Source organism: Balaenoptera musculus, chromosome 8 (genome assembly GCF_009873245.2).
Source record: "Balaenoptera musculus isolate JJ_BM4_2016_0621 chromosome 8, mBalMus1.pri.v3, whole genome shotgun sequence".
Classification (NCBI taxonomy): Eukaryota; Metazoa; Chordata; class Mammalia; order Artiodactyla; family Balaenopteridae; genus Balaenoptera; species Balaenoptera musculus.
In genome coordinates, this window is record NC_045792.1 from 45,145,671 (window position 1) to 45,159,306 (window position 13,636).

Below are 13,636 nucleotides of genomic sequence, written 5' to 3' on the forward strand. Positions count from 1 at the left end.
CAATTTTCTCCTGCCAAAAGGCATCTCATAATCGAAAACACTAGAGCAGCAAGTGATATTTGCAAATTCCAGGAAGAAAAAAAAAAATAGTTGAAACAATTAGAAACCTGTTCCAGGTTTTCTCTCTGTTAGTAGGAGCCTGTCTTCTGAAGGACTTCAGTGTTTTACAGGTATCTCCCGAAACTTCAACAAGAGAGACGTGAAGGCTCGGTGGTTTCTTACCTGCTTGCCTGTACTTACTACTTACGCTCCTTCCTGTCTCAGCGCTGCTACCTCATGGAGCCTCAGTTCTCCCGGGTGTAAATGAGAATTTCCTAGCTTCCTAGACTCGTGGTGATGAGTAAATGGTGTAGCATTTGTAACATGCTCCCAGTGGGAGCTTTCTGGGTCCATTCTGGCTGCTATAACAAAATACCACAGACTGGGCGGCTTATAAACAACAGAAATGTATTCCTCCAGTTCTGGAAGCTGGAAGTCCGAGATCAGGGCAGTGGCATGGTGGGATGAGGGCTCATTTGTGGTGGCAGACTTGTCCTCGTACCCTCACATGGCAGAAGGGGTTAGGGAACTCTCCAGGGCCTCTTCTTTTTTTTATTTTATTTTATTTTATTTATTTATTTACGGCTGTGTTGGGTCTTCGTTTCTGTGCGAGGGCTTTCTCTAGTTGCGGCGAGCGGGGGCCACTCTTCATCGCGGTGCGCGGGCCTCTCACTATCGCGGCCTCTCTTGTTGCAGAGCACAGGCTCCAGACGCGCAGGCTCAGTAGTTGTGGCTCACGGGCCTACTTGCTCCGCGGCATGTGGGATCTTTCCAGACCAGGGCTCAAACCCGTGTCCCCTGCATTGGCAGGCAGATTCTCAACCACTGCGCCACCAGGGAAGCCCAGGGCCTCTTTTATAAGGGCAGTGATCCCATTCATGAGGGCTCCACCCAAAGGCCCCTCCCAAAGACCCCACCTCCTAATACCATCACATTGGACATTAGGATTTCAACGTATGAATTTTGGAGGGACACATTCAGACCATAGCAGGAGCTAAACAAACGCTGGCTTCTCCTCTTTCTCTCTTTCCTACATTTTACTTGTCGCAACTGAGGTAAAAATGACATGACTTACTTGAGGCCAAAGATCAGGCCCTCAAGGAGCCAAGACAAGCCTGAAATTTACAGGTCTAGAATCTTCAAGGCTCCATCCTCTGTCTGGGTTCAACACCAGCTCTACAGAATTTGGCACAGGGTACGTTGTAGACTGTTCCAAAAAGTCATAGAGAGCAAAAGACTGTGGGTGCTACAAGCCACTTCACAGATACTTTGTGTGGCGAGTAGGATTAAAATTAATGACTACACAGGGGAAGGGTTCAAAATGATGCCACCAAAAAGATGACCCTGGCTTTCCATACTAGGCTCCCAATAAACGTTTGCAGTATTAAATTTAATAGGCTGGACCTGCAGATCAGTAAGTTTTTGAGAGTGAAAAAGAAAAACAAATAACAGTTGTGTCAAGACACAGGCAAACCAGAATATGTAGTCACCCTACCTGGGAACCACAGCATGAATTTCTGTGTCTCTTGGAGGGAAACCGCCATTCATTCCTTTGAGAAATACATCTTATGTTCCAACTTAAGATTTTTGAAGAGGCTACTTGTGACCAACATTGTGTTATTTTACTTAACGCTCACACCAGCTTAGTGAGATGGATTTAATTATTAAATTAACTATTAATTAGTGCCCCATTTTAGTAATGAGCAACTGACACTCAGTGAGGTTAGTAATTTGTTAAGGTTGCACAGCAAATAAGGGTAAGATTTGGGATTTGAGCCCAGGTCTGTCTAGCTGTAAATTCATGCTCTTGCAACTGTTCTAGGTCTAGTCTGCAGGTCTTGCTAGATTATGTCATAGGATCATAGATTTTTAGAGGTTATCTGATCTGCCTTCTACATTTGTCAGATGGGGAAACAAGCTCAGAGAGGTCTGATAGCTTTTTCAAACTCACATAGCTGGATATAGTAGCAGAAATTTTCTAGTGCCCTTTTCCCAACCACTCCATTCGCACACAGGGAAGGAGAGAAAGGAATCTATTCAGAGATTCCCTTCTGAAGTGGACACGATGTTTATAGGGCTGTACTGGGGACCCATGGAAATCAGTGGAGGTGGAGCTGCTCTTAAGATGCTTCAGGTCTTCTTGGGGAAAACTGTCCAACGGCAGCAAGAGGAGGGAGGGTGAGAGGGAAGGGCCAAAGTGCCCTAGAGTGGAGGCTCCAGGCCCAGCTCTGCTGCTCTTTCACTGTGATTTAGCCATCCTAGTACTGCTTGTTCCATGGTTCTCCCCATCCTCCAATCATGTCTCCATTATACCCCATTATACTGTTGTTGTTTTTTTTCCAGTCTGCCTAGAACAAAAAACTCCACTGGATCAGAGGTAAAGTCCTATGCTTCCTTGTTTCCCATGTGCCCAGCACAGTGCTGGATGCCTAAAGCAGGATGCAAGAAGCCCGAGCAGGGGACAAGGCAGGCAGTACTCTCAAGGAAGCCCCGCCCACTCTGAGGCCCCGATGCGGGAGTCACGTGGGCGGAACCACCGTCCTCACCTTTACGTCTCACTCCAGAGACAGGCACGCTCAACCTCAGTGTCATCTGGGAGGGTCGGAAGGAAAGGGAGCCTCCTCAGGGTGGGAGGGGCCATGTGCCCACCTAAGAGAGAGACAGAATGGGAAACAGGAGGGGCCGTCCGAGTTCCAGGAAATTAGCTATGGTTCAGTGGGTTAAAAATAATCAAAATGTCCCTCAAGATAGAACTAAAACCAAAGAAGGATTGTGAGTGACCTACCACTAACAGGTGCCTGCCCCGCTTTATTCACATTCCCCTGAGGACATTTCACAGAACCAGGGGAGAGCGTGATTCCTAATTTCTCCCAGGCACGATGGGTACCTCGCTGTATCCTCAGGCTCTGCCTTCCCAGGTGCTGGGCAGCCAGGCCCTGGGACTTCTCAGACCTACTTTCTCCTGCTGTGCTGTTGAGTCCCGGAGGCTGCTCCTGGGTTTTAAATATAGGCTCTTGCGTGTTTTCAGAGAACAGGTCCCCTGGCTGCCAAAAATGTGCAGAATGGTGGTTCCGTGGCAACAGCGAGCCTTTGTTCCGAAGTTGAAAGTTCACGTCCCTCCTCCTGAGCCCGGCCTCGGTGGTTTGCCTGATGTCACTGACCCTGTTTTAATTAAGTCCTCCTTTTTTGTTCGACTTGGTGCCAAGAAGCTTGAATGAATCTTGTGTTGTCGAGTGGGTTTTGTTGGGAGATTTTTCTCACTTCTATTCTAGGAAACGTCTAAGGGTCCCTCCTCTGCAGGCGGAGATAAGGGTTAAGAGTCTTTTTCTCAAGAAATAACATTCTCCTAAGTGAACGTTATCTTTGTTTTTCTTTCTCTCTCGCGTAACTGAATTCTAAAATTCAAGAGGGTTTTCTGGCTCCTGATGGAAACTGGAGATAGTATGTAATTTACAGGCCTCTGTGGGAGGGAGGACACTTCACAAGGGCTTGCCCTTCTGAAATTCCAACAGACTGAGTTTTAAGACAGGTTCAGGGAAGGAATCGTGATCACCACTGCTCATGGCCACAGCACACAAATTGGATGTTGGTGTACTAGCTTCCTAGTGTTGCTGTAACAAAATACCGCAAACAGGGTGGCTTAGAACAGCAGAAGTTTATTGTCTTACAGTTCTGGAGGCTGCAAGTCTGAAATCTAGGTGTCGACAGAGTTGAGGTCTCTCTGAGATCTGTAGGGGAGAACCCTTCCTCGCCTCTTGTAACTCCTGTTGTTTGGCAGCGGTCCTTGACATTCCTTGCCTTATAGATGCCTCACTCCAGTCTCTGCCTCCATCACCTCGTGGCCATCTTCTCCCTGTGTGTCTCTGTCTTCACCTCTTCTCATAAAGACACCAGTCATTTTGGATGAAAGCCCTCTCTGATGACCTCACCTTAATGACATCCGCAAAGACCCTATTTCCAAAGAAGGTCACAGGTAGCAGGGGTTAAGATTTCAGTGTATCTTTTGAGGGGGACACAATTCAATTCAGAGTTGTTTCATTTTCTTGGCTTGGGATTTTCTGTCACCCAGAAAATATTTGGATATGTTATTGCTCTCTAGCATAAGTAACCAATATCAGCTACCACTTATGAAGCATTTACCACACGCCAAGCACTATGCCAGGTACCTGATCTATTATTTCATTGAATCCTCACAGAAGCACGTTGAGGTAGGTGTTATTATATGCCCAGTTTATAACTGAAAACATAAAGGCTCAGCTGTGTCTCATTTCAGCACCCACGTTCTGCACCACTCAGCATACCCAACACGTATGTTGCTTCTAGAGCACCTGTTGTGTGCTTGGTGCTATGCTGGACCCCAAGGTTACAGCAGTGAACAAGACAGATGTCGTCCTGCCCTCATAGGACATATAGTCTAGTAGGAGGAGCTATGCATTAAAGATATACTTTTCTAAATAACAGTCACTAACCCGCAGTGCTATAGCACCGTCTCCAATCAGGAATTCTTTTCCTCTGCTGTCATTGCCTGAGGTCCGTTGTAGGAACAGTGACTACTGAGATGAAGAGTAGTGAGAAGACCTTCCAAGAAGGAAGGCTCTCACCTCTGCTTTAACCAGAGCACCAATATCTCGTTTAACATAATGGGCATCTCTGAAAGGTTTTGTGGAACAGAGTGTACCATGGCTACATGGTGCTATGGAACAAACATCCCTTAAAGCTTATTCTGTGCTTCTGCATCATGTCCCGTGGGTCAGCTGGGGGCTGTGCTCAGCGTCTTCCTCACTCTAGAACCAGGTCCTGAGGCAACCTCGTCTGGAACAGTACAGGTGGCGGCGGCAAAGGATAAAGAGAAGATGGTGAATCACATACTGGCCTTTAAATGCTTCCAGCCCAATGTGTCAGGTCAGCCCTGTTGCAGGATGAACAGCCTGTAACAAATATGTCTTGTAGGCCAAATGAGTTACGTATGTGAAAGAATAAAGTAGGTGTTTAGTTTCTGTTAAGCATGAAGCCATTCCCTCCCCTGGCCACACATTTACCCCAAAACTCCATGTGAGAGGGGGCTGCCCCCTTCTCTGGTCCCTCCTTCTCAGGCCCTGATGTCCAAGCATCAGCTGAGAAGGAACCTAGGTTCTGTTTCTAGAAACCAAAATAGGAAAGTCCAAATTTGTGAAAGCCATAAATCGGGGGACAGTGATTTATGTTCCTGAACAATTTTCTGCAGCCTCCCTTTAAACAGCAACCTCCCGAGTACACGTACGGTATTATTTTAGGTATATTTTATTAACTCACAACTTTTCAGGAATGTTCTGTAAAGCAGGGAATACATTCATTTAAGCCCTGGTTCCATAGATTGGCGGCTTGTCATATTTACTATATATATTTTTTCTTCCCTCAAGTTCCAAAATTGCTTCCCTGAAGTAAACAGGAAAAACTTGGGGGAAGGTATCAGTAGCTACAGTTACTTCTGGTTTTTTGTTTTTTCCTGTTCCAGTTAACGGCTATTAACAATGAGAGATTCCCACCACAGCCTCTCACCCAGAGGCCCATCTTCACAGCACCACGAGCGCCAAGGGCGTTCCATTCTAATTACTCAGAGGATACATTAGCCTGGATGAGTGCTCAGGTTATGTTAGCTCACTGCAGGCTGCTCAGTGCCTCGGGATCCCCCGGGGCAGCCTATAATTGACTCGGAAGCTGGAAATGCTTCCACGTCTCAGCGAAGCCAGGCCCAGCACTTCCTGGAGCTTCCCACCTTCCTGCCTCCTTTTGTGCCTCAGGACGGGGTGGTAGAACATGACACCAGCTGTCAGAGCCTATGTCTCACAGAGCAGCCTTCATTTTGGGGGTTGGGGGGGGAGGGTCTGACTCCTTCTCATGGAGAAAAGATTAAAACAGACCCAGCTGTGGAATACAGAGAGCTCCTCGGCACCCAAATTACTACCCCATTCACCCAGAAAGGGCCGTCAGGAAATCAGAGAGACTGGCACACTCAACACCCCCTCTCAGACTTACCATATTGGTCAAGGTCAGATAGATATGAAGATTCACATGTCTACAGGGCTTTACAGTGTGCAGAGTGTGTGTGAACTTGCCTTGCTTCCTCCTCACAGCCACTCCATAATGGAGAAGCCATTGTGCCCATTTTACTGAAGAGAAAACTAAGACACTGAGAATTGAAGAGATTTGTCCCAAATCCCACACCTAAAGGAGCCACATTTCCATGCTCCAAGAGACGTGTGTTTAAATCTCACCTCTACCTTCACACCTCTTCCGTCTTAATCTCATCTATAGAATGGGGATGATGCCTGTCTGAGAGTGTTGCATGAGAATTAAGATAACGTGCGTAAAGGGACAAACAGGGTTCCTGAGATGTTCAAAAGCCCGATGGATGGATGGATGGATGGATGGGTGGATGGATGGATGGATGGATGGATGCGTGGATGGATGGATGGATGGATGAGTGAGTGAGTGAGTGAATATTGACCTTTTGTGACTTGTATTCCCTTTCAGGCTGCCCTTGATCTCACCCTATTGAATACTAGCTCTTGCAGGGAACATGGAAAACTACTAGTCCCAACTGTACATCACCAAAGAACTCTATTTTGCCCTCACTCAGTGACCCTCATACTGCAAGATTTTCTACCAAACTTTGACTGCCTTCCTGTTTCACCAAAAGCACATATAACTGTAAATCCTAGTTCCTGACAAACATGCACATTAACTTGGTATAAGTCTTGGTATAAAATACAAATTAATAATTAGCTACTAGTGTTTACTGAGCACTTACTATAAGCCAGGTTCCTCACTGGACATTTTGCTAGCATTTGGACCCAGGCGGTCTGACTGCCGGGCCTGCACTCCTAACCACGAACTACACTAACTCAGCAACGCTAAGAGCTGCCATTTGTTGGGCACTAACTACATGCCAGCAGGCACCACAGTGAACTCTTTAAATATGCATTGTCTTAGTTGATCCTTATAGCGAAGGCATGAAGCAACTGGTGTCAAGTTCTCCATTTTACAGATGAGGAACTGAAGCTTGAAGAAGGGGTAACCTGTCCACAGCCACACAGCCAGTGAGGAGCTAAGGCAGGCTTTGAACCCAGTGCTGTGGCTGCAAAGCACGTACATTTAACCCCCAGTCTATGCTACCTTCCCTCTGCCACTTCTCTAAAACTTCACTTGAGTCACTTGCAGCTTTATCACTTTCAGTGATCTGTTTTATTGGAAGTAGTCCCTGAAAATCCCCACGCCAGCCTCAGGGACTCCTGTGGGCCTGAGGTCTCTGGTGAGACTAAGCAGGTGTGGGTAGCTGTGCCTCCCATGGCACCTAGATATTCTTCCTGAAGCCACTAAGAAGGAATACAAAGGAGTGAGTGTCTGCATTTCTCACTTGAGAAATGAGAAAGTGAGATAAGAACCAACCATGGCAGCAGAGATAAGAACCAACCCCATCACCATGTATTGCTGGAGAAAATAGCAAGAGCACTCTTCGAGTGGAAGTGGTTAAACCTGAAAGTAGATTGCTGAGGGCATCTAAGAAGTTTTCTTCCCTGGAAGTATCTTCTTTTTTTTAAAATTAATTAATTAATTTATTTATTTTTGGCTGTTTTGGGTCTTTGTTTCTGTGCGAGGCCTTTCTCTAGTTGCGGCAAGCGGGGGCCACTCTTCATCGCGGAGTATCTTCTTTTTGAGCTGGTCTAGATACAGTTCCACCAGGAAATTTGGCAAGCGACCCCCTAGGATCCTACTGGAACCTGCAGTCCATTTGTTTATCATCATAATCCCTCACTCTGCACATTTTACTTCCTCACCAACATGCATCAGAGAAAAATATTTCATTAGTTGCCCCAGTGCGCATCTCTGGTACATTTCAGTCCATATCCCTAGCTGTCTGTTGGGAACTAGATCCATGGAGAGAACAGGCAGTCTGGGTCAGTAGAGAGAGCCCTGGACTCAGGACCTTGGTTCAAGCAGGTTCTGCTGCTTATGAGCTGTGTGACCTCAAAGAAGTCACTTCACCTCTCTGGACTTCAATGTCCTTGTTTATAAAGTGAGGTCTTTGGACTAGATATCTCAGAATCCTCATCCAGGGCAATCCTTTTGGGATGATTTGTAGCTGCAAGTTATGTAATAGATGGAAGTGCACTTTGAGAAGTGATTAAAAGCTGTTAATACATTTCAAAAGGTTTTATTTTTGCAGTATGATCTCTTCAGAGAATAAAATGATATATGCAAAAAAGAAAGTAGTCTTTTGAAATTTTAATAGCTCAAATTTAACTGTAAAATATTCATTTGAAGTGTCCCTCAGCCCTCTTCTTATCTTCAACAAAGAGAGCCTATTTTAATGTACCAGATTATTTCCACAATCACACTTTTCCTGTGTTTAGAATTAACTGCATCAGAGCTTTGCTAAGGTCTAAAATGGTGCCTGTGTCTTACCCCTTAACATGTGAGCTTTTTTTCTAAATATCATTACTAAGCCTCTATCTGGTAAAGACAAAGTTGAGAACAGGAGTTGTTTGGCTGAGGGACATTTCCAAAACAGGTCAGGGTCAAGAGCTGCTAAAGGCCAGGAATGCGTCATTGGGATTAATTAATGTGGGTAAATGACTTCCCCAAGGTCATTCCGATGAGTCATCAGTGAGCCTTGGGCTGAGACCTGGTTTTTCCAGCTGGGAAGAATTGGCCTCTTTGTTAACATTGTTGTTCCATGTGACTAGCTCTGGATGACCTGAGGGGAAGTTGCTTATGAATATGAGAGCTGCAGCTGTGGAAAAATAGAAGCTGGTGAAGAGTCACAGCCCTAACAAGACCACCTCAGGCCACACCTCAGAGCAGCAGCTGGTTTGGAGGTAGAGGAGGTGGTTCTTTGAAAGGGTCCAGATGTATAGGCTCACCTTGGCCCACTTACCCTTCTACCGACACCAAGACAGGTACCACTATTTAAACTTCAGGATGGCTTGAAGCATCCTGAACTTCAGTCCTTGGAGTTCATTATTATCAACACAGTGTGATTTTTCCAAACTCAAACTGCCTAGAGATGATCCTTAGCGACAAGTTCCAAAAAGCCAAGCCGATACTTGGTTTTGTCTTGATTGATACAACTGAGTGCCCCATGATCATTTCAGAATGGCACAACAAACTCCTGGAACTTTTTCTCAAACCTAATGAATAAGTTAATTCAAAGACCCACACCGCCCCCAATCAACATGCTGGAAAGAGCCCAGCAACTCCCAAGTCTTAGGCTCTGGGGTTTTCCTCCCCACTGGCCTGTCCACTGCCTTCATACATGCATTTCCCCACTCTAAGCCACAGGCACAGCCCAGCACCACCCAGCCCAGCACACTGTTACCACATAACACACATTAAAGTTTCCTTCGCTCCAACTTTATTCAGCACCTTTCATCTTCATCCCTCAACCTTCAACCATTCTCATACTTCACTTACTCACTTCTCCACTTATTCAGAAATTATGTATGAGCATCCATTATGGACTAAGTCTGGGCATACAGTGGTCAACAACAACAGAATAAATGTTCACCTTGCCCTGATGAAGCTTACAGACTAACGGGGGAAAGATATTAACCAAATAGCCACACAAATAACTGTAATAGGTTTGTGTATGTAGGTATGGGGTACTTTGAGAATATATAACAAGGAGCCCCAGCTTTGACTTGGAAGTCATCAGAAGAATAAGTAGAAATTAACTAAACATAGAGTGAAGAGAAGCAGGGGGTACCAGGCAGAGGGAACAGTATGTGAACTTGCCCTAGAGTAAGAAAATCATGGCACATGGAGGAATGGAAAGAAGGCCAGTGCAGCCGATGACTGGAGAATGAAATCAGGATGAAGAAGTTGACAAATGCCAGGCCACACGGGGCCTTGCAGGTAGACCATGCTAAGGACTTGGGTCTTCATTCCAAGAACCATGGAAAGACATGAAGGATATTTATCACAAGGGATAACACAGTAAGGTTTTGGAGTTCCCTGGTGGTCCAGTGGTTGCAACTCAGCACTTTCACTGCTGTAGCGCGGGTTCAATCCCTGGTCAGGGAACTAAGATCCTACAAGCCACGGCCAAAAAAATCACACGGTAAGGCTTTGATTTCAAGAACATCACTCTTTCTACTGTGTAGAAAATAGATTAGATAGAGACAAGAGAGGATGTTGCAAAGTTATTTTGGTGCTTTAAGGAAGAGCTATTGGGAGCCTGGACCAGGTAGGTGGTGTCATGGATGAAATAAAGTATATGAACCAGTAGGTAATTACAGAGTAGAAAGGAAGGACTTGGCAAGGGGTTGTATAAAAGGGGAGAGGACAGTGTCAAGGATGCTTCCAGGGGTCTGGGGTTGTTAAACTAGATGTATGGGGGTAATAGTCACTGAGAAAGGGAGCAAGAGAAGAGAATCAAGTTTGTCTTGGGTTTTCGTTTTGTCTTGTCTTTGAGTCAGAGTGATGCAAGTTTAGATCATAAATTTGGTTTTGGACAGGTTAAGTTTGAAGTGCCTTTGAGACATACAAATGGAGATGTCAAGCAAGCAGTTAAATATAAAGGTCTAGAACAATGGCTCTAAAGACAGGGTCACGTTTGCTCCCCAGGAGACATTTACCAATGTCTGGAGACATTTTTGGTTGTCACAACAGGGCGTGGGGTGCAACTGGCATCTAGTGGGTAGAGACCAGGACGCTGCCAAACATTCTACAGCACACAGGACATCCCCACCCCTTGCAGCAAAGGGATATCCAACCCAAAATGTCAACAGTGCCCAAGGTGAGAATCTCTGGTCTACAGATATTTGAGAGTTACTGGCCAAAAGCCTTGGGCACCGATGAGATTATACAGAGAAAGAATAAGAGTAAGGAGGAGAATGGGATAGTGCAAGTTTTTGAGGAACTGTAACACCTGATAGGGGGATGACCCAGCATGAGGGACTAAGAAGAAACGGCCTGAGAGGCAGAAGAAAACTCAACAGAGAGTGGAGTCGCAGAAGCCAGAGGTTGGGTGGGGAGTGCTTTAAAGTGTCAGATGCTGCTGAGAAGCCAAAGGACATGGGGACTAGAAAGCTGCTGCCATTTAGGGACGTGGACGTCATCGGTGGCCTTGGCAAGAGCAGTGTTGGCAGCACGATATTAAGAAAAGACATGTTGGGGCTTCCCTGGTGGCGCAGTGGTTGAGAATCTGCCTGCTAATGCAGGGGACACGGGTTCGAGCCCTGGTCTGGGAAGATCCCACATGCCACGGAGCAGCTGGGCCCGTGAGCCACAACTACTGAGCCTGCGCGTCTGGAGCCTGTGCCCCGCAATGGGAGGGGCCGCGATAGTGAGAGGCCCGCGCACCGCGATGAAGAGCAGTCCCCGCACCGCGATGAAGAGTGGCCCCCACTTGCCGTAACTAGAGAAAGCCCTCGCACGAACCGAAGACCCAACACAGCCAAAAATAAATAAATAAATAAATAAAGTAGCTATAAAATTAAAAAAAAAAAAAAATCTGCTTTTAAAAAAAAAAAAAAAAAAAAAGAAAAGACGTGTTTCAGTGGAAGATGAAAAAATGGAGGTGGCTAGTGTAGACAGTACTTTCAAGAAGTTTGGCTATGGAAGGAAGGAGAGAGAAAGAACAGTCTTGGCAAGGAACGTGAAAGTCAAGAGTACTTTGGGCTTTGGTGGTGTTTTTCTTGTTTTGTTTAAATTTTTTATTGTGGAAAATGTCTTAACATGTATAAAGTAAGCAGACTATTATAATGGACCTCTCTGTACCCTAGATTCTGTGAACTCTGGATTATTTTGTTCCTCAGAAGAGTAAGTTTTGTTCTAGGAAGGAATTCACTTGGCCAGACTCAAATTCCAAACTCTGTCCCTACTGGTCTGCAGCAACGGAAGTCTCTGCTGGGTTCTTTCAGCGTTCAGCTGCAGCTTTTTTTTTTTCTTTTTTTTGCCAGGCCCTTGGGTATGCATAGCTGAGTGGTCAACCAGTGATTTGGGCAGGTTGTACACACAGACTTGGAAGTTCATCCTCTCTGCATCTCCTTCCCTTCCAGAACTTTCCCCTTCACTTCCTGACTGCTCTTCCAGCTCCAACTCACTTCTCTGACACCTCAAGCTAGTAAGACTTTGGCTTTCTGCTGCCCCAAGTTGCTTGCAGATTAGACTGCTCTCAGGCAAAAGCTGCAAATTTGCAGATCTCAAAGGATATAATTCCTGCTTTCGAAGGTAGATTCCCGTCCAGTGTCTGCCTGTTTTTGGCCAATTTCCATTGCCTTAATTTAAAATAATTTTGTAACATAAGAATAACATAAATTGTTTAACAATTAACCATCTCATCATTGTTATCTGCAGAAATGTTATTCTGTCCAAGTGACTCTGTCACTACCAGAAGCCAGAAGTTTTTAAGATGATAGACTTGGGCATATTTTAGGGCTAATGGAAAATCTAGTAGAGTGAGAGATTGAGAGAGACAGAGAGAGGGAGGAGGGATAATCAAGGATGTGAGGCTCTGTAATTTTCACTGGAACAAGAGGAATAAAGAGGTTGGCTGTGGATGCATTCGTTTGTAGATTCGCTGGTGGGAAACTGACAGAGATGCTTCCTGTGACATCAGAGACAAGGTCACTAGGGCAGTGGGGTGGGGAACGTTGAGGCAGTTGGAGGTTTGAGAACAGAGGATTTTGAAACAGTCTTTGCAAAGAGTGAAAAGAGTGAATTTTGACCAGAGAAACTCTGTAGGCACAGAGGCTGGTCAGTACTGAGAGTCTATGTGGGTTGACAAGGATGAGTGGATGGTGGTGCTGATCAGTCTGCCCTGTAGTAAGATTGTTTCCATCTGCCTTCGCTGCCTGGGTGGAGATGCACAGGGAGCGGAAAGTGGGTTTCCTCAAGGGGTGAGAGTTTTACAAGACTGATGAGACCAAAGAGCAGGGCCATGGGTGTTTACAGTATTGACAAGGGCATGACTTAAATAATGAGTCACAAAATTCAAGCACCTGTTAAAGCCATGACAAGCGGTTTTTGGAAGTGCTCTCTGATTTAGCCAAGGCAAGTAGAATGGGGAACTGTTCTCCCACACCTCCCCAACCTACTCACACTGGCAAAAACAGACCGAGTATTTGGCCCTGGGCACTTCACATGTCAAAGGAGTCTCTCTCTTGGGTGCGTTGGACGAAAAAAGGAAAAGAAGGAAGTGGTACAAACTACTTGCCATCCTCTGCACCATTCCCCACCTCCCCTCCCCAGGTACATATCCTCTCACCACTGATCCCAGGACAGAAGATTCAGATCCACAGACTTAGGTCTAAACCTTAAAAGTTCTAAGTCAGGCTTATAAACTGTTGAGTAAAATATGTCTCATCCTCCTACCCTTACATATATACCTTCATGATGGTCTGGAAGGCCAAGTTTGAATTTAGAATTCTCAGACTCTAAAACTGGCTCAAGGCTGGCAGCCCACCCCTCTTCCTATCCCCAGCTCCATCCCCCACTGCAAGAGGCCATGTGTACGTGTGTCTGGACATCACAACCCACACGGCCAAGTACCAGTCATAGCCCCAGGCTTAGGGATCCACCCACTGCAGTGTAGTCTGTACTTGGAAGGAGGGAC

The 13,636-nt window shown here is 45.8% G+C and overlaps 1 protein-coding gene across 5 annotated transcripts in view; it reads left to right on the forward strand.

Annotated features, from left to right (window-relative positions):
- Positions 1-13,636, forward strand: part of ME3 (malic enzyme 3) — a 317,840-nt gene that overhangs the window by 236,993 nt on the left and 67,211 nt on the right. The window lies entirely within an intron of this gene.